Raw genomic sequence first — 22,530 nt, forward strand, 5'->3', positions numbered from 1 at the left:
ACAAACCAGAAACAGACTCACCAACTTCGAAAACAATCTGTGGTACTTTGTTACTGCAGCCCTAGCAAACCAACAGGTCTCATAACTCTTTGTTGTGAGGGGCTGGCTTGTGTATTGCAGAATGTTTGTCAACACGCCAGGCCTCTACCCACTAGATGCCGCTAGTACCTCTTTCCCTCAGTTGTGACAACCCACAAAGTCTACCACCACGGCCAAATATCTCCTTGGGGCAACCAGACTAGACTCTCTGTGGTCTTGAGATAGTTGTTGGTCTCACACATCAGGGGCACATCCACTGCCAATTTCCCAGCTCTCTGCAGGCCCTGGTGATTTCCCAAACAGAGCAACATACTTCATTTCGAACATTTAACTTCATGTGAACAGGGACCACTCACAAAGTACGCTATATAATGGGGAAAAAATTCTAAGCAGTTGGAGATATAGAAAAGATTCTTTAAATCCCTCAATCATCCTCAAGGAAAACATGGGATTTCCTTTCTCTTAAATGTGGACAGTGCTTCCTCTGAAGACAAGGAATTTGTCGGTGTCCCCCTTTGGTAAAAGTGCAAGCCTTACCATTCTACAGGAGCAATCAAAGAAGGAAAATGATGCTTCTGTGCTATTAAAGGGCAAACACGTCCCTGCCTCAGTATGAAAGCTGTAGGAGAGGGGTGTAAGGAGATAGTGGAGAGCTATATAAGTATTTTAATAAACTAGCACAAAGGCTTTGATTCTGTCACTATTTATTCACATGTGAGTAGTTAGTTGTAATGAATGGAGCAGAACAGAAACAAACAGCATCAGGCATATTGGTGATGTGGCTAAATCCTTTTTACATCCTTTAATTCTGGAGGGATTCTAAAAGGGCACATCTTCAGAGCTGCTGTAATTATATTTTTCTCACTGCATGAACTCTTCCTGATGGCAATGCTGCCAGTTATATTCAGGTGATGAATTTTTTCCAGCAGGTCAATGCATCATATTAAACAACAGAAAACTCTTTCTCTTTTGCTAATAGTTTAAGTATTTTGACAAAGTCTCGATTATAAACCTGTAAGAGATCCTTTGAAGTAGGGCCACCTACAAATTAACTGCAATCTTTACTTGACAGTACTAGTTCATAATTGATCAGTCATTATTTGGTTTTCCTTTTTTCTCATATTTTAAATGTCTTTGCTTCTTTCTGTCCTCGTGCACACATATGCATACACTATATTTCTCTTCTTCTGTGTCATTGTTTTATCATGACTTAAAACTGGAAGTAAATACTTCTTTACCTCTGAAACAGATGCACTGATCCCTGTCTGCCCACCTCATAGGATTGTGAGAATCAGGACAAAATATTCAAAAATGGTTTATAAGCCATCAAGTGCTTCAGCATGGAAGATACTATTGTCATTGCTACATCTCAGTGAATAGAGAGGTCAAAGACCTATGAAAGTTTAGAGTTGGGGGGATTAGTGACCCAAGTCTCTTAGGAGTCAATTAAGTTCTGGAAAGAAACTTAGAGACACGTGTCTTCAGCCCACCAGGATTGGATTTAGCCTCCTCAAGTAGAAGTGTATAAGCCTATACTTCTGAAAGAGTTGTTTTCCAAAGATTTGTAACTTACAGCATAGGACATAATCTGATTTTTCTTACTCAGGCTTTACCTTACGGTGTGAAACAAAACATGTGAGTTCTTATATAGAGGCTTTGTAGGCAGGACACTTGCTTTTTAGGGGGTCTTGAAAAGTGATAGACATTTTCCAGGCAGAGGAAGGGAAAAAGAGCTTTCACAAAGAAACCAGGACACCAAACCAAAGACAAGGAGGAAAGCTACAGCAGTAGGAGGGCCAGGCTGGGGGACTGAGTGGCGATGGGTGAGGATGGGTGCTCATGCAGGAACAGCACAGGCCTCTGTCTTTCTCATCTTCCCAGACCTTGTCAATCCTACCCAACATCTCCAATGAGGGCTGGTTCTCCCTATCCAATCCCCACTGCTGCTCTGGTGGCAACATTACTGCTGTTGGCCATTCACTGTTTCTCTAGCACTCTCTTTGTAAGGCGTGCAAGGCAAGTATGCTTCTGTTCCCCGTTGTGCAAAAAAAGAAAACTCAAAAGATTAAAACGTGGAAAACAGGGTCTCAAAGAGATATTTGCCCACTCATATTCAGAGCAGCATTATTCATAATAGCTAAAAGGTGGAAGCAACCCAAGTGCCCATTGATGGATGAATGGACAAACAAAATGTGCTATAAACATACAATGGAACATTATTTGGCCATAAAAAAGGAAGGAAGCTCTGACACATGCTGCAACATGGATGAACCATGAAGACATATGCTAAGTGAAATAAACCAGTCACAAAAGGACAGATGCTCTGTGATTCCACTTATATGAGGTGTCTAGAGTAGTCAAATTCATAAAACAGGGGCTTCCCTGGTGGTGCAGTGGTTAAGAATCCGCCTGCCAATGCAGGAGACACGGGTTCGAGCCCTGGTCCGGGAAGATCCCACATACCACAGAGCAACTAAGCCCGTGTGCCACAACTACTGAGCCTGTGCTCTAGAGCCCATGAGCCACAACTACTAAGCCTGTGTGCCACAACTACTGAAGCCCGTGCGCCTAGAGCCCGTGCTCCACAACAAGAGAAGCCACCGCAGTGAGAAGCCCGCGCACCGCAATGAAGAGTAGCCCCCACTCGCCGCAACTAGAGAAAGCCCGCGTGCAGCAACGAAGACCCAACGCAGCCAAAATTAAATTAATTAATTAAATAAATAAATTAAAAAAAAATTCATAAAACAGAAAGTAGATGGTGGTTGCCAAGGACTGGGGGGAGGGGGATATGGGGAGCTGCATTTAATGGGCATTGAGTTTCAGTTCTGTAAGATGAAAAAGTTTTGGAGACTAGGTTATACAGCAATGCGAATATACTTAGCACTACTGAACTGTACACTTAAAAATGGTGAAGAATAAATTTTATGTCATTTATATTTTACCACAATTAAACATAAATGTTAAAAAAAAAAAAGAAGTTAAGACACCAGTGCAAAGTAGCCAAAGTTAAAAATATTTGCACTCCACTTCTGACCCAAAGTCTGTAAAGTTCTGTTGCACTATAAGGAAGTGAAAAAGAAAAAACCAAAAACCCAGCAACAGCAAAAAGGGAGTGCAGAGACCTCGTGCTCTCCTTTTCCTCTTCATTTTCACAATAGTGGAGTTCAGCATCTGGAGACTTCTAGAATAAAACTCCTTTCTAAGGGGTGAGGTTATAGGATTTTTTTCCCCTTGTCTTTGTGTTATTCTATATTTTCTAACATTTCTATAATGATTGTAATGATTCCCCTCCTTTATAAGTGGAGGGGAAAGTGATGATTCTCTACTAAAGAAGCCATGGTACACAAACCTTTGAGATGTTTGGTTATCACAGCTTCGCAATGATCTGTGAGGGCAGAGTAGCCCTGCTGTTTCCAGTGTGCCACCAGCCAACCCCAGCAAAGATCTGGCCCCACCACGTGGCTGCTCTACATGTAGGAAGACAAAAAGACCCTGAAAAAGCAAATGACTTTCCCCAAGCTCCAAACCAATCATCATCAGGTCAGGACTGGAAAATAGGTCTTACCACCTCTACTCTAAGGCCCTTTGCCCAACTTCACTATTTCTCTAAATCTGAGGTGCTTGGTGTACAATTGAGGCCATGTTTATATGCAGCTCTGCTTCATTTACACCAGCGTTTCTCAGCCTCGGCGCTATGGATATGTTGAGCCAGATAATTCTCTGTGGATAAGGGCTGTCCTGTGTACTGTAGGACGCTTAGCAGTGTCCCTCGCCTCTCTCCGCTACTTGCCAGTAGCAACCCAGCACCCTGTCACCCGCATGTGACACCCAAAGATGTCTCCAGACATTGTCAAATGTCCCCTGGGGGGCACAATCATCTCGGTTGAGAACGACTGATTTACTCTTGGTGAGAATTCATATAATCAGCAGACTTTTCTTTTGGATCTTCGTCTCACCTGTTCATAGTTCACCAGACTCTTGGAGGTTTATGTTAAAAAAAATTCTGCTGGGGGTGGGGGAGAGATGGAATGGGAGTCTGGGGTTAGCAGATGCAAACTATTATATATGGAATGGAGAAACAACAAGGTCCTACTCTATAGCACAGGGAACTATATTCAATATCCTGTGACAAACCATAATGGAAAAGAATATATATAATCTTGAATATATATATATATTCATGAATGAATGCATATATTCATTTATATATAAATATATTTATATATTATTATATTATATATAAGAATTTATATATATATAAAACTGAATTACTGGAAATCAAAAGAAAGCTGGAGTAGCAATTCTCATATCAGACAAAATAGACTTTAAATCAAAGACTATTACAAGGGACAAAGAAGGACACTGCATAATGATCAAGGGCTCAGTCCAAGAAGAAGATATAACAATTGCAAATATTTATGCACCCAACACAGGAGCACCTCAATACATAAGGCAAATACTAACAGCCATAAAAGGGGAAATCGACAGTAACACGATCATAGTAGGGGACTTTAACACCCCACTTTCACCAATGGACAGATCATCCAAAATGAAAATAAATAAGGAAACACAAGCTTTAAATGATACATTAAACAAGATGGACTTCATTGATATTTATAGGACATTCCATCCAAAAACAACAGAATACACTTTCTTCTCAAGTGCTCATGGAACATTCTCCAGGATAAATCATATCTTGGGTCACAAGTCAAGCCTTGGTAAATTTAAGAAAATTGAAATCGTATCAAGTATCTTTTCTGACCACAATGCTATGAAACCAGATATCAATTACAGGAAAAAATCTGTAAAAAATACAAACACATGTAGGCTAAACAATACACTACTTAATAACCAAGAGATCACTGGAGAAATCAAAGAGGAAATCAAAAAATACCTGGAAACAAATGACAATGAAAACATGACGACCCAAAACCTATGGGATGCAGCAAAAGCAGTTCTAAGAGGGAAGTTTAGAGCGATACAATCCTACCTCAAGAAACAAGAAACATCTTAAATAAACAACCTAACCCTACACCTAAAGGAATTAGAGAAAGAAGAACAAAAACCCCAAAGTTAGCAGAAGGAAAGAAATCATAAAGATCAGATCAGATATAAATGAAAAAGAAATGAAGGAAACAGTAGCAAAGATCAATAAAACTAAAAGCTGGTTCTTTGAGAAGATAAACAAAATTGATAAACCATTAGCCAGACTCATCAAGAAAAAAAGGGAGAAGACTCAAATCAATAGAATTAGAAATGAAAAAGGAGAAGTAACAACTGACACTGCAGAAATACAAAGGATCATGAGAGATTACTACAAGCAACTATATGCCAATAAAATGGACAACCTGGATGGAATGGACAAATTCTTAGAAATGCACAACCTTCCGAGACTGAACCAGGAAGAAATAGAAAATATGAACAGACCAATCAGAAGCACTGAAATTGAAACTGTGATTTAAAATCTTCCAACAAACAAAAGCCCAGCACCAGATGGCTTCACAGGCGAATTCTATCAAACATTTAGAGAAGAGCTAACACCTATCCTTCTCAAACTCTTCCACAATAATGCAGAGGGAGGAACACTCCCAAACTCATTCTATGAGGCCACCATCACCCTGATACCAAAACCAGACAAAGATGTCACAAAGAAAGAAAACTACAGGCCAATATCACTGATGAACATAGATGCAAAAATCCTCAACAAAATACTAGCAAACAGAATCCAACAGCACATTAAAAGGATCATACACCATGATCAAGTGGGGTTTATCCCAGGAATGCAAGGATTCTTCAATATACGCAAATCAATCAATGTGATACACCATATTAACAAATTGAAGGAGAAAAACCATATAATCATCTCAATAGATGCAGAGAAAGCTTTCGACAAAATTCAACACCCATTTATGATAAAAGCCCTGCAGAAAGTAGGCATAGAGGGAACTTTCCTCAACATAATAAAGGCCATATATGACAAACCCACAGCCAACATTGTCCTCAATGGTGAAAAACTGAAACCATTTCCACTAAGATCAGGAACAAGAAAATGTTGCCCACTCTCACCGCTATTATTCAACATAGTTTTGGAAGTTTTAGCCACAGCAATCAGAGAACAAAAAGAAATAAAAGTAATCCAAATTGGAAAGGGAGAAGTAAAGCTGTCACTGTTTGCAGATGACATGAAACTATACATAGAGAATCCTGAAGATGCGACCAGAAAACTACTAGAGCTAATCAATGAATTTGGTAAAGTAGCCGGATACAAAATTAATGCACAGAAATCTCTTGCATTCCTATACACTAATGATGCAAAATCTGAAAGTGAAATTAAGAAAACACTCCCATTTACCATTGCAACAAAAAGAATAAAATACCTAGGAATAAACCTACCTAAGGAGACAAAAGACCTGTATGCAGAAAATTATAAGACACTGATGAAAGAAATTAAAGATGATACAAATAGATGGAGACATATACCATGTTCTTGGATTGGAAGAATCAACATTGTGAAAACGACTATACTACCCAAAGCAATCTACAGATTCAATGCAATCCCTATCAAACTACCACTGGCAATTTTCACAGAACTAGAACAAAAAATTTCACAATTTGTATGGAAACACAAAAGACTCCAATAGCCAAAGCAATCTTGAGAACGAAAAATGGAGCTGGAGGAATCAGGCTCCCTGACTTCAGACTATACTACAAAGCTACAGTAATCAAGACAGCATAGTACTGGCACAAAAACAGAAATATAGATCAATGGAACAGGATAGAAAGCCCAGAGATAAACCCACGCACATATGGTCACCTTATCTTTGACAAAGGAGGCAAGAATATACAATGGAGAAAAGACAGCCTCTTCAATAAGTGATGCTGGGAAAACTGGACAGCCACATGTAAAAGAATGAAATTAGAACACTCCCTAACACCATACACAAAAATAAACTCAAAATGGATTAAAGACTTAAATGTAAGGCCAGACACTATCTAACTCTTAGAGGAAAACATAGGCAGACACTCTGTGACATAAATCACAGCAAGATCCTTTTTGACCCACCTCCTAGAGAAATGGAAATAAAAACAAAAATAAACAAATGGGACCTAATGAAACTTAAAAGCTTTTTCACAGCAAAGGAAACCATAAACAAGACCAAAAGACAACCCTCAGAATGGGAGAAAATATTTGCAAATGAAGCAACTGACAAAGGATTAGTCTCCAAAATTTACAAGCAGCTCATGCAGCTCAATATCCAAAAGACAAACAACCCAATCCAAAAATGGGCAGAAGACCTAAATAGACATTTCTCCAAAGAAGATATACAGATTCCCAACCAACACATGAAAGAATGCTCAACATCATTAATCATTAGAGAAATGCAAATCAAAACTACAATGCAATATGATCTCTCACCAGGCAGAATGGCCATCATCAAAAAATCTACAAACTATAAATGCTGGAGAGGGTGTGGAGAAAAGGGAACCCTCTTGCACTGTTGGTAGGAATGCAAATTGACACAGCCACTATAGAGAACAGTATGGAGTTTCCTTAGAAAACTAAAAATAGAACTACCATACAACCCAGCAATCCCACTACTGGGCAAATACCCTGAGAAAACCATAATTCAAAAAATGTCATGTACTGCAATGTTCATTGCAGCTCTATTTACAATAGCCAGGACATGGAAGCAACCTAAGTGTCCATCGACAGATGAATGGGTAAAGAAGATGTGGCATATATACAATGGAATATTACTCAGCCATAAAAAGAAACGAAATTGAGTTATTTGTAGTGAGGTGGATGGACCTAGAGTCAGTCATACAGAGTGAAGGAAGTCAGAAAGAGAAAAACAAATACCGTATGCTAACACATATATATGGAATAAAAAAAAAAAAAAAAAAGAAAAGGTCATGAAGAACCTAGGGGCAAGACGGGAACAAAGACACAGACCTACTAGAGAATGGACTTGAGGACATGGGGAAGGGGAAGGGTAAGCTGGGAAAAAGTGAGAGAGTAGTAGTGTATATACGGACATATGTGCACTACCAAATGTACAAAAGATAGCTAGTGGGAAGCAGTCACATAGCAAAGGGAGATCAGCTCAGTGCTTTGTGACCAGCTAGAAGGGTGGGATAGAGAGGGTGGGAGGGAGGGAGATGCAAGAGGGAAGAGATATGGGGATATATGTATATGTATAACTGATTCACTTTGTTATAAAGCAGAAACTAACACACCGTTGTAAAGCAATTATACTCCAATAAAAACATTCAAAAAAAAAACTGAATTATTGTGATATACAGCAGAAATTAACACAACCTTGTAAATCAACTATACTTAATTAAAAAAAAAATCCTGCTAAAAATCTCTGGCCTGTTCCTTACCCCTTGTGCAACTCAACCTTACTCATACTGTGTTGCTGCTATTGACAAAAATTCAATTAACAATCAAGTTGCGAAGAAAAAAGGGAGTAGTAGTCAAGCCAAACTGAGGATTATAACCTGGGAGACAGAAAGCTCTGAAACTGTTTTGCCTGTTAGAAGTCCAGGAAGTCCAACGTACAGTCATGTACATTTTTGAGACAAAGGGTCGTACATCAAAATGAGATCCTGATATTTTACATAAAGTTCACCAAGAATACATAGTCCAGGTAAGCATGTACAAAGCCAGCAGCAAGTCACCATGACCCCCTACAGAGCTAGGGAAAAGAACCCTATTCTTTTTTTTTTTTTTAATGAATTTGATGAGAGAGCACAATCACTACCTTGATCATTTTTTTAAAATTAATTAATTTATTTATTTTTGGCTGCGTTGGGTGTTCGGTGCTGCTCGCGGGCTTTCTCTAGTTGCATCGAGCGGGGGCTACTCTTTGTTGCGGTGTGCGGGCTTCTCATTGCAGTGGCTTCTCTTGCTGCAGAGCACAGGCTCTAGGCCCGCGGGCTTCAGTCGCGGGCTCGGTAGCTGTGGCTCGCAGGCTCTAGAGGGCAGGCTCGGTAGGTGTGGCCCACAGGCTTAGTTGCTCTGCGGCATGTGGGATCTTCCCGGACCAGGGCTCGAACCTGTGTCCCCTGGTTTGGCAAATGGATTCTTAACCACTGTGCCACCAGGGAAGTCCAAGAATGCTATTCTTTTAAGAAGTTATATTGCTAGCTTCAGAAGAATGGGGGGAAAATATCTTTAACGGGAGAAAAAAAGATCTTTAAGGGGGAAAAAAAAAAAAGATCTTTATGGTTAAACAGACACTCGTATCTTTGAGGAGCTTGGGTTAATGTGTAATGCAGATGCACACTGCACATTAAGGAGGGACGGTGGAGCCCCAAAAAGACAGAGAGAGAGAATTTTATGTTTAATTTTTCTTGTCCTGCCTTAAAATATAAATATTATTTCATCAATGCTAAGAGGACTCCTGGGTCGTTGGAGTGAGCAGCTGCAGTGGTGGTTTTTCCCGTTTTACTCGTACCCGTCTGGAAGCATCACCTTTAGCCAAGCTTCTCTGGGACTCACTCACTTTCCCAGTGCTGTGCCTTGTCCGGATTCCCTTCTGCTCTGCAGCAGGCCTTGCCCCTTTCTCTCTCCCCAGCTCTGAGCATGTCCGTCCCCCATCTGGATGCCCTGATGTCAGGGGTGGAGAGGGCCCCCTTGGCGGGAGCGTGCTGGGGAGCAGAGCCTGCACTGCGCTTGCATCAAAAAACCTGGGTTTGACTCCTACCCTCTCCGTTTCCTCTTCTGCTGAGCCCTACCTTGTAAGATTGTTCTGAGAACAAGGTGAGATGATATAAGTAAAATGCTTAGTGCCATAGCAGATCAAGTCCCTCTTGTCATCAGTGTCACTGTGATTTTGAACAAGCCACTTAACCTTTCAACATCCTCATCTAAAAAAAGGAAGGGGTGGGGTTGGTCTAACTTCGAAGGTTTTCTTCAGGGTCAGCTTTCAAGGACTATTTGGTTTTTATAAGTACAAAATGGAATAGTAACAACTCCTTACAAGGTCGTGGTGCAAATGACGTATTTTGGGAAATGCTTGCAAACTATAAATCACGTCCACCTGTGGTGGGTTTGGCCATTTGGTTAGAAGGATGGGGGGCAGGTCGGGTCGGGGGCAGCCACAGACAGGCTGTGGGCGCTGCTCTGTCTGATGGCTCACACTAGGGTTGCTCAGGCCACCTGTGACTGAGACCCCCGTCTTCTGTTTTCTCTGTGGGGAAATATATAGGGTAGCAGCCTCCTGGAACCCTCTATGGCAGTGGGAGATCAAGATCAACTCCCAGAATGGAAGGAACTGAGGAAGTGTGCCATTCCTCCACAAACAGACTAGTTTTTCCTTCTCATAGGGCTTAGGGGACTAAATTGGAGGAGATAACTATTGGAGGTGATAAAGAGGTTGCTCTTTATCACCTCCTTAGAGTTTGGGTTGCTCCCCAAACTCTAAGAGGCCAAATTCTCAGCGTGTGAATTAAAAGATGAATCCTTAGAGAGTACCGTTCTGATTCATCATCATCTGGCTCTAATGGCCATCAACCAAGGTGACACACAACAAGCTATTTACCTTCTATGAAAATAGTGGTAGTGAGATTACTTTTAACAGTATTACTAGTGATGATGATGATTGATGATGATGGCAAAAGATAGACTCTACCAGCTACTGTTTTTCTTTTGTTTTTTTTTTTTAATTTATTTATTTATTTTTGGCTGTGTTGGGTCTTCGTTTCTGTGCGAGGGCTTTCTCCAGTTGCGGCGAGCGGGGGACACTCTTCATCGCGGTGCGCGGGCCTCTCACTATTGCGGCCTCTCTTGTTGTGGAGCACAGGCTCCAGACACGCAGGCTCAGTAGTTGTGGCTCACGGGCCTAGTTGCTCCGCGGCATGTGGGATCTTCCCAGACCAGGGCTCGAACCCGTGTCCCCTGCATTGGCAGGTGGATTCTCAACCGCTGCGCCACCAGGAAAGCCCTAGCTACTGTTTTAAGGGCTTTACATACATTACCATTGAAATCCTAACAAGAGTATTCAGGTATTTAGGTATTATCACTCTCAATTCCTAGGACACAGTGCCAAAGCCTAAAGAGGTTAAACAAAGGGCCTCAATTTTCCAGGAAAGCTGATCTTGAAGTCTTAAGTGGGAGTCAGACAAGAAAGTTTGCTGCCATCTCCCAAATGACACTGACCTTGTATGGGAGTTGTCAGCTCTGCTGGGAAGGCCTTCCTCCCCCTCCAGTGTCCTTTTTGGACTTGTGCTTCTATCATTTAAAACTGCACTTATTTATATTGCTAAAATATAGTAACATAAATATACTTCTCTATTCTGGCAGAGGTAGTACATTTAGATTTGATCAGTCTATTTTCATTAAATTTTTAGTAATTTAGAGGAATGCAAAAACGATTTGAAGCAGGCATCAGGGACCCATGCATCTGAACAGGCTCTATTTCTTTTCTTTCTTTTTTTAAAATAATATTTATTGGAGTATAGTTGATTTACAATGTTGTGTTACTTTCTGCTGTACAGCAAAGTGAATTAGCTATACATATACATATATCTACTCTTTTTTAGATTCTTTTCCCATATAGGTCATTACAGAGCATTGAGAACAGTTCCCTGTGCTATACAGTAAGTAGGCCCTTATTAGTTATCTATTTTATATATAATAGTGTGTATATGTCAATCCCAATCTCCCAATTTATCTGTCCCCCCACTTCCCCCCTGGTGTCCATAAATTTGTTTTCTACATCTGTGAGTCTATTTCTGTTCTGTAAATAGTGTTCATTTGTACCATTTTTTTAGATTCCACATATACGCAATATCATATGATATGTGTCTTTGTCTGACTTACTTCACTCAGTATGACAATCTCTAGGTCCATCCATGTTGCTGTAAATGACATTATTTTGTTCTTTTTTATGGCTGAGTAATAGTCCATCGTATATATGTATCACATCCTCTTTATCCATCTCTATGTCAATGGACATTTAAGTTGCTTCCATGTCCTGGCTATTGTAAAAAGTGCTGCAATGAACATTGGGGTGCATGTATCTTTTCGAATTATGGTTTTCTCTGGATATATGTCCCGGAGTGGGATTGAAGGATCATATGGTAGCTCTATTTTTAGTTTTTTTAGAAACTGCCATTCTGTTCTCCATAATGGTTGTACTAATTTACATTCTCACCAACAGTATAGGAAGGTTCCCTTTTCTCCACACCCTCTCCAGCATTTATTATTTGTAGATTTTTTGATGATGGCTGTTCTGACTGGTGTGAGGTGATACCTCACTGTAGTTTTGATTTGCATTTCTCTAGTAATTAGTGATGTTGAGCATCTTTTCATGTGCTTTTTTGGCCATCTGTATGTCTTCTTTGAAGAAATGTCTATTTAAATCTTCTGCCCATTTTTTGATTGTTTTTTTGATATTGATCTGCATGAGCTGTTTGTATGTTTTGGAGATTAATTGCTTGTTGTTTGCTTCATTTGCAAATATTTTCTCCCATTCTGTGGGTTGTCTTTTTGTTTTGTTTATGGTTTCCTTTGCTGTGCAAAAGCTTTGAAGTTTAATTAGATCCCATTTGTTTATTTTTGTTTTTATTTTCATTACTCTAGGAGGTGGATCAAAAAAGATCTTGCTGTGATTTATGTCAAAGAGTGTTCTACATATGTTTTCTTCTAAGAGTTTTATAGTGTTCAGCCTTAAATTTAGGTCTTTAATCCATTTTGAGTTTATTTTTGTGTATGGTGTTAGGGAGTGTTCTGATTTCATTCTTTTACATGTAGCTGTCCAGTTTTCCCAGCACCACTTATTGAAGAGACTGACTTTTCTCCATTGTATATTCTTGCCTCCTTTGTCATAGATAGGGGGCCATAGGTGGGTGGGTTTATCTCTGGACTTTCTATCCTAAACAGGCTCTATTTTTTACTAGTTTTGTCATCTGAGGCCAAACTTTTCCCTTCTCTCCACCTTGGTTTCCTCATCTGTAAGTGGGAATAAATTATTTCTTCATAGGGTGATGATGAAGTGCCATTGAAACAATGGGCCTAAAAGTTCTTTGTAAAGAGTAAATTCTCATAAAAAGACATGGTATTCTTAGTTCTTGGGGGAAAAACTTTTATTCTTATTTTCTTATCACCAAATCAATACTAGTTCACATCATTATTATTCACATCCATGATAATAAGAAAAAAAAAGTTGTAATCTTTTCATGCAGAAATAGCAGTTAACACTTTAATATAGATCCTTTGAGACCTTTTATTAAAATGAAAGGTGCTCTTGCTACTGTAATTATAATTTTGTAAAAACAGATGCTGAAGAGGTGGAGAAAGGGGAGAATCTGAGGGCAGTAGGTTGACCATGTGGGAGAGGGTGCTGAGAGAGGACAGTGGACACATCCTTTCAGAAGCCTCCACTCTGGCAGTGAGTTGACTAACCAGATAAAGCAGTTAGTTAAAGCAGGGAAACAGTGAAAATGGAAATCACTTTGAATATTTTACTAACGTAAAACACATTTTTTAAAAAAAGTAAAACATAAAATATAACTTCATTTGACAATACTTTGAAGGGACGAGGCCTCTTCTTTAAGTATGTGACAGCTGATGGGAGTCCTGTGTGGATTTTTTAAAAGGTAAAAGTTGACACAAGGTCACTGGTTTCCAGTTCCAACATCTTTAAAGTAGGGAGAGAACTCAGAAAGAGTTGGGAATCAATCTGAGTTCAGAATTCTTCTAGATTAAACAAAATTTCCCAAATTTTTTACATTTGTCTGGCCCACGTCAAACTCTAAAATTTTGCTTTTGATTTGTTTTCTAAGGTGTTGATACTTTCTTGTTACTGTTTATTAGAAGAATCCAGTTTGGATTTTACACAGTAACAATTCTTTTCCTCAGTCACATTTCCTTGGTTTACATAGTTACAAAAACAAGTACAACTGGCCAAACCAGTGTGTGGACAACCATATCTGCCTCTTGGTGAACCTAAACCATGGGGGGAGAAGTGGCCCAGTGACCCTGAGTCCTGCCCATGGACACAAGCATTCGCTCTGCCATCAGACAGAATGTTTAACTGAGAGCAAGGCACACATCGGTCAACCCAGCTTTGAAGGTTTCTGATACACTGTAAATACAGAAAAACCATTGTGTCCAGGAGGCTGCTTTTGCTACAAGTAACATAAACCCAGACTCAAGCTGGTTTTTTAAAAATAAGGAGATTAATTATCTCAAATAGCAGGCAGGTTAGACGTAAGATGGGTTTCAAGGCTGGTGGATTCAGGGGTTTCACAGTGACATGGAGGTCCCACATTATTTCCACCTCCCCACCCTGCTATTCACAACATCAGCTTCATCTTGAAAGTGTGGCCAGCAGCTGTGGCCTCGGATTTCCTCTCTCTTATTAAGTGGGAGTGAGGAACAACAGGCATCCACCCAGGAGTCAGGTCCTTCCCCTCCACCTGACTGGCCCAACTTGGGCCCCATGACCACCCCGGACATCTTAATAACCATCATCAGAGGAGTGGCATGTGCTGGTTGGTTTGAACGCCAGCATCCATTCCTGGAGCTGCAGATAAGTTCAGTTTCCCATTTCCGTGAATCCCAGGAGCTGCGTGAACACCTGAACAAAACTGGATTCTATTCAATGTCATGTGTGTAGATTTACCTTTTTTCATTTAATAGTTGCACAGTATTCTCTTGTATGAACAGTTTATTTAATCATAGTACATTTCAACAAGTGCCTGAAACATAGAAAGCTCTCCACAAGTACTTGTTATTATTATTTATAAGCATACAAATATTTCCATATTTCCTAATTTATACTTTCTCTTTCCTAAAACTGTTTATTTGTGTTTTCTCTTCTTACGTTAATGTAAAAATTTATAGAACTATGTGTATTTGAAAGAATAAACTTTAGCTTTCATTTATCAAGTCAAAAAAAAAAACAACCCCAAAAAACCAAAAAAAACCTGGATTCTACTACAGAAGAGGAAAGAGAAAAGGATGCTGGCAGAGATGTAGTCACTCCTACAGGAAGCTTCCCTACTTCACAGTGTGGCCTCAGGCCAGCTCTGTTCCCTCAGGCAGCAGGAATGTACATCCCTGAGGCATCTGTGCTCCTGGTCAAAAGTCCTCCCATGGGATCATCCACCGTTAGCTATTCCGAGCAGCTAAAAGTGACAAGAAGAAAGCGTAGAAACTGGCCTCACTGTAACTCATGACCACAAATCACGATGGCTCTCCCAGTGCTGGCCACCCGCCTACGTGCCCCTTGGTGGTTCACCATCCCCTTGACAGGAAGCTGTTCGCAGCTTCTCACCCCTTAAACCCCAACACCTGCCTGCTCTTCTCCTCATATCCTGCTGACACCATTGCCTCAGACTTCACCGTGCAAATAGCAGCTGCCAGACTGTTCCTGGGATCAACTGTCCCGTCCGACCTCTGGCCGGTGCTCTGCTTGCCCTGTGGTCACAGTAGGTGACCCAGCCCCTTTCCCTCCATCTGTGCTCCAGCCCCCTCCCCATTCCCCTTCTCAGGCCATCAGCCCCTCTCTCCAACTCTATGGGCTCACAAAGGCGACAGACGCTCGCCTGTTAAAAACAAAGCCCCAAACCTCTTCCTCGACCTTCTTCCTGCTCATGCCTTGCTTCTTTTTCGCACAAAGAAACCTCTTTAAAGTGTTGTCTAGAATCGCTGTCTGTGCCCTCTCAGTCCTCATCCCCTCAACTAGACAACCTTGAGCTTTTCACCCCATCGTCAGGCCCCTGAAATGGCTCTAATCCAAGTAATCAAAGGCCTCCCTTTTGCCAAATCCAGGCGCCTGCTGCTTTGTCTGACTTGACCCCTCAGCACTTTCTTCAACCCCTCATGTTCTTCTCTTGGCTGCTAAAACACACTCTCTCCCGGGTGGATTTTCGGGTGGATTTCCCTGCTATATCACTCGTGTCTCCCACTCTCCTCTCTGGGCACGTCTGAGCTTGATTTGGACCCTTATTCTTTTCTCCTTCCTTCCTCTCCTCTCCTCTTCCTTCCCTTCCTCCCCCTCTATCTCCTTCCCTGTGCATGGGCCCCAGTGTACCTTTCTACCCACTGTTGAAACATTCGTTGGCCGGTGAGGTGATGGTCAGGCCTGGAGCTCTGGTCTGGTGGCGCCCACTGGCTGATTGCATCCTTTACTTGGACGTCTCATAGCATCTCCAACTCAACACGCACCAAACAGAACGTTTGTTTCCTCCCCATCCTCCATCCCTCAGACCTGTTTCTCCTCTAATCATCACCCCCTTAGTGAGTGGCACGACCATCTACACAGCTGCTACAGTCTAACTTGGGTGTCCTTCTTGCTTCCTCTTCTCCCATGCGAGGCCCTTCACATACTCCATCAGGAATTCCTGTCATCTCTTCCCCAAGACAGCCTCAATCCGTCTGCTTTTCTCCATCTCCAACTCCAATCATCTCATTGAACTACAGTGATCATCTGATGCTGCTTCTGTTCTTGCTCTCTGCACAGAGGCCAGAGTAACCTTCTAAAAATATTAAATCGGATCATCTCACTGCCGTGTATAAAACCCTTCAGTGGCTTCCTGTTGTGGACAGAACAAAATCTAGATACATTATCATGGCCTGGGAGGCCTTACCCAATCCTCTTTTGACCTCTCTCTGTCTGATCTCATCTGGTGAAACTCAGCTCTAGGCACCCAGACCCTTTTCTTGCCCGTGAAAATGCAGACTCGCTCCCACCCAGGGCCTTTCAACTTGCTCTGCTCCCTGACTTTTGCATGATTGGCTCTTTCCTGTCACTCAGGTCTCAGCTTAAAGGTCCTCTTCACAGAGGCCTTCCCTGATCAGGCAGTCTAAATTAGCCCTTTGTCCCCCATCACTCTCTACCCTTAACCTTGTTCTATTTTTGTTCTTGAATGCATTGCTATTGAAGTTATCTGTTCACTTATTTGTTTGGTTTTCTGTCTCTTTCCCATTCATACTAGACTATCACCACCAGAAAGCAGAACACTTTGTCTTATTTACTGTGGTGGCCTCCACACCTAGAACAATAGTAGGAGCAAATAATAATAGGAATTTAATGAATGAATAACTCTGTTTGCCTGACTTACATTCTACTTTCCAAAAGGAATAACCTCCGGGGAATGGTCAACAGAGCTCACAGGACAAGTAGCCCATTCTTCTTTCAGTTACCACTTAATTTATTTAGCAAGTAGTTATTGCCAGGTTGTGTGCCAAGCACTGGAGGAAAGCAGATAAAGAAAAACTAAAACCTAACTTCAGGAGCTCACAGGTTAGGGGGTGGGGGCAGAAGGTTGCAGTTTGACAAATACAATGAGAGAAGGAAGCAAAGGATGGTATTGGAACTCAAGGGGAGCACCTAACCCAGAAAATTGAGGTCAAGGAAGGCTTCCTGGAAGAGGTGATATTTCAGGTGAGTCTTAAGGATAGAGTCAACCAGGTGAAGAAGGGATGGAAGGTGGGAACAAACACTCTAGCAGAGGGGGCAATAGAGGAACAGAAACCTTGGGAAGCCATGGGGGAAGGGCAAGGAGTTTAGAAGGAATGGAAAATGAGTTCAAGGAGGGAGGAAGAGGACCTGCAAAGGTACCAGATTGGACAGATAAAGAGTCCATATCATAAGAGACCTTGCCACAACAACCACAGTGGAGGACAGTTATTGAGAGCTTGCTCTGCATTAGGCACTGAGTGAAGCACATCACATGTGTTATCTCATCTAATCCCCATGACAACCCTGTGAGGTAGGTGCTATCACTCTCCTCATTTTACTGATGGGGAATGTTAAGTCACTTTCCTGAGGACACAGAGAGTGAGTGGATTCAGCATGGAAGCCCGTGGAACCATATTACAAATGCTTTCAAACACAAGCCCTGGATCTCTTGTGATATCTCTTAATTTCGCTCTGGTTCTTAGTTTCCTCATCGGTAGAATGGAGCTGATGGCAGTGCCCCACCGCACAGAGTCTATGAGGATTCAATGAGATAATTCATGCACTGAATCCAACTTAGTCTCTGCTCAGTAAATATGAGCTACTACAATTATTTTTGATTTTCTTTTTGGAAAGACTACAATTTAAACCTGGGGATTTTTTCCTGGCAGTGGAATAGGACCTGACAGTTCCTGAACATTGTGGCTCTCTTCTTTCTTTATGATTGGTGACTAGTTTATTCATTTGTAACATATTTTGATTCTCTAACTTTATTTCTTTTCTTTTTCTTTTTTTTTTGGTATTTGCTAATATCTTTTTAGATCCAGTTTGACAGGTGAAAATATAGAATTGATATTTGTATGAAAGAATTAATGGTTTAAATTTTTGGTTTTTTATAATAAAGTAATGAATGTGCAAGTTAAAAAATTTCTAACAATACAGTAGGGTATAACATGAAATGTAAAAGCTTACCTCTATACCTACGCCCTCACATATAATATAATTATAGCTGAACATAATTATAGCTATTATTTCTCTTTCCCCAGAAATTTGTATGTATATATGTACATGTATGTAAATATATGTGTAAAAATATAATCCTTGGAATTTTCATTTATAATACTGTATTCTACCTTATTTTTTCACTTAAAATAATTTAGTTTTGATGTTTTTTATTATCATTTCAGATAACGGTACTGATTCTTCTGAACAGCTATGTAGTATTCCATTTTATGGGGCTACTGTAGTTTATTTAATCTTCTCTTGATGGGCATTTAAATTTCATCTGGTTTTTTACTATTACAAGCAATATTATTATGCTGTCTCTGTACTGTATATATTTGCCTCCTTGTGCGAGTGTTTCTGTGGGAAAAATTCCTAGAAGGGAAATTGCTAAGTTAAAGAGAATGTACTTTTAAAATTTTAAGAGTTATTGCCAAATTGCTTTCCAAAGAAGTTGTAGCAATTTACATTCCATTAACAATTGTGAGAGTTCATGTTTCCCATACCCCTGAGTATGAGCAAAGTTTTATTTTTGCCAATTGAGTAAGTGGAAAATGGTATCTTATTTCTACTTACATTTCTTTGATTATTTAAAAAGCTGGAAAAACTTTTTTATATGTTTACTGTCTATTTGCTTTCTTTGCTGCACACTGTCTACGTTTAGACTTTTTCCATTGAATTGTTCATTTTTTTCTTGTTAATTCTTAGATCACTTTGTATATTAAAGAAATTAACCCCCTTCCTGTTCTAGAAATTGAAACTTTTTTTTCTATCCTGTGGTTTATCACTTGACTTTGTGTATGGTATTCTTTGTCTTGCAGAAGTTTTAACTTTCGTGTAAATTTGTCAGTCTTGTCTTATATGACTCTGGACCTTCCCCAGTTCAAAGTTATGAAAAAAAAATTACCAATGGTTTTTCTAGTGTTGATATTATTTGTTTTACATCAAGTTATTGATCTACCAAGATATTATTTGGGTGTAAGAAGTGAGGTACTTCAGTACTTTTTTCCTAATGTCTTGTTTGTCACAACAACATTTCTGAATTATTCATAGTCTCCCACTGACCTAAAATACCAGCATAATATATTCTAAATTCTCTAATGTATTTGCGTCTATCTGTGGGATCTCTCTTCTCCACTGACATCTTTGTTATTTCCTGTACTTTCTCTGTAATGTCTTTCTCGATTTCCCGTAATTTCTCTACCTATAAAATGTCTTAATGTTGGGTAAAATTAGTTCTCTCTCATTTTTCTGTTTACAGTTGTACTGGCTATTCTCGCTCTTTTTTTATTCCACATTAGCTTTGTATCATTTTGTCAGATTCTCCAAAAAATCCTACTAGTATTTGGATAGGAATTACAGTTGTTTTAGGGAATGTAAGCTGTGTTGTTTCATTTACCCCATCTTCTTTTATGTTCCTGTATTAATCAGGATAGGATTGACCATGCCACAAGAATAGTGAAATCTCTAAATCTCAGTGGGTTAATTCTACAAAATTTTGTTTCTCACTCATACAAACTCCAATGCACTGCTCTCCAGGATAGGATCCTCCACTGTCTGTCCAAGCTATTTTGATCTTATAGCTTTGCTCTCTCAACACGAGGCCTCCGTGGACTGTGGAAGAGATTTAATGCTCAAAAATTATCCATGTTCTCCCTCGAATTTCCAGCCCTCTTGTAGTCAGGTGGGGCTATAAGACTGCTTCTGGCCAATGGGAAAAGCTGATGTGGATTTTCTGTGTGACCTCTTCCCTTGTCAGTCAATTGCTGAGGCCATGAATTGAGGTGACAGAGCCCAAGACAGACACCTTCTCAATAACTGAGTCACTTCATGGGAGGCAGCTGCTCTGGAGACTCACCTGGCTCACATCAGACCTGGTGTGCATACGAAATAACCTTTATTGTATTAAGGTCACTGAGACTCTTGGGGTAAATTGCTACTGCAATAAAACAAACAAACAAACAAACAAACAAAAAAACCCTACCCTGACCAATACAAAAATTGGTACCAAAAGTGATATGCTGCTGAAAAAAAAACCTTAAAATATTGGCTTAGCAAACAGTGGTAACAACGAGGAAACAATGGGAAGAAGGCAAAACATTTGGTAAAGGTGTTACTTGTGATTACCTTGAAGGTAGATCATTTACCTATTGAACTTATAATTCAGGAGGAAGATGTCAGGAAACAGAACTTTAGCTCTATATGTGGTTGCTACTGGTTGTGTTTGGCAAAGTATTGAAAGAGAGAAAGAGACAGAGAGAGACAGAAAGAGTTGGGATAGGTTGGCAACAAAAAAGCAAAGGCATAAAGCTCATATCAAAGTCCCTCAAAGAGAATACTGAATATGGTTCCTTGCTCATGGAAATGTCTGGAAGCAGATGAACTGGGTCTACTGTATGTTTGAGAGAGTTGTGAAGTAGTGACAAAGAAGCCATGAGCCTGGTCTAAAAAGCCTGAGGCCCCAACCTCCATTCTGGGGCAGGAAGTAGGCTATGAAAACTCTACAGCTCTGTGGCAATGCAACACCCACAATACCCACTTCAGGTGTGACTGAGAAGGTGATAGAACAGAGGAAGTCAAGTCGCCAAGAAGCTCTGGGACTGCCCCACACCCTGGAAATGGGCCCCAGAAGTCAAGTCTGTACCCATGGCCTTGTCACCTGTCAGAGTTGCTTGAACCAGTGTAAGGCAGTTGTCTTAAATTTGACTCATCAGGTTCAATTGGTTGTTTGAGGCTGGGACTGCCCTGTGCCTATTAGTCTGAGATGTTTTCTTGTTCTGTGGTAATAAGAACTAAGGGTATTATGGGGGTGGCCACCTCTCATGCATCAAGTTGCCGAGAATTCTGTAGAGATCTTTTTTTTAAAGAAAAGAAAAAAAAATACTTCTTGTGCAGAAGCAGAGATAAGAAACCATATTTATGAGGGGAGAAGGGAAAGAGAGAGAGAGAGAAATATGCTTCTGCTTGAGTCCCTGGGAGCTTTCTAGTCTCCCTGGCTACCCCTGGTTCAAGTCCCTTTGAGGGCCAGCTGCATTCCTGTGGGTTCCAGAAGACACCCTTGTATCATAGTTCATCTCCTTTTCTTCTCTAAGTTTGATTGAATTGGTTTTTATTTCTTAAAATCAAAACAAACTTGACTGAGGAAGTTCCCAAACCTTATCACAGCGAAACATCTCCAAGAAGGGACCTCCCCTTCCTTCCTGCTGTATAGGTTATGGTTGTGGTCACAGTCATTGCAATGAGATTTCTCAGCACGGTCAGATTCCAAAGTCATTATGAGGGAAGAAGAGTAGCTGGGAAATTGGCTCATGCTTCCATCCGCATCAACACTGGCCAATTTTCAGGATTACCTCTTTAGTAACGACATTGAAGAACAATAATATTAAAATGAAATATAATGACTCCAATTTTTCTTGGAAGAAGCTACTCTTTATTTCTGTTATCAATTTGCTCTCCTGCTCTCTGGAAATGTTCTTTCCTACCATCTGCTTTCTTCTCACACCAGCAACATCCCCTCTCCTTTTTCACTCTCAGTTGATGACCTCACTTCCTTTTCCACTGAGAAAAAAAATAGCCAGAAGACAATGATCTTATCCATCCAGCACCAAATCTTCCAAATAACCAGCAACTGTATGCATTTACTCTGCATCCTCTGCCCCACTCCAGTACTATCCTATAGAGATTTCTGCAATGACAGAAATGTCCTGTCCCTGTCTGTGTTCAATGCAGTAGACACTAGCCACACGTGGCTATTAAGCACTTGAAATGCAGCATGCAACAAGGAACAGAATTTTACATTTTATAGAATTTTAATTAATTTAAGTTTAAATAGCCACACATGGCTAGTGACTGCTGTGTAAGACAGTGCAGGTATGGAGAATTCCTTTGAAGTGTTTTGCTACAAAGGGAAAAAAGAAGTGGGATGGATAGTCATGAGGGATGGGGGTCAAAGCAGCATTTTTTAAAAAGGTAGATAAATGATATTTTGGCATGGCTGGTGGGAATGATCCAGGAGAGACAGAAAAAAGGATGAAGCAGGAGAAGGAAGGGTCAATGAAATAAAGTTGTTCCTAGT

The sequence above is a fragment of the Balaenoptera physalus genome, assembly GCF_965194825.1.
Source record: "Balaenoptera physalus genome assembly, chromosome: 13".
Taxonomy (NCBI): Eukaryota; Metazoa; Chordata; class Mammalia; order Artiodactyla; family Balaenopteridae; genus Balaenoptera; species Balaenoptera physalus.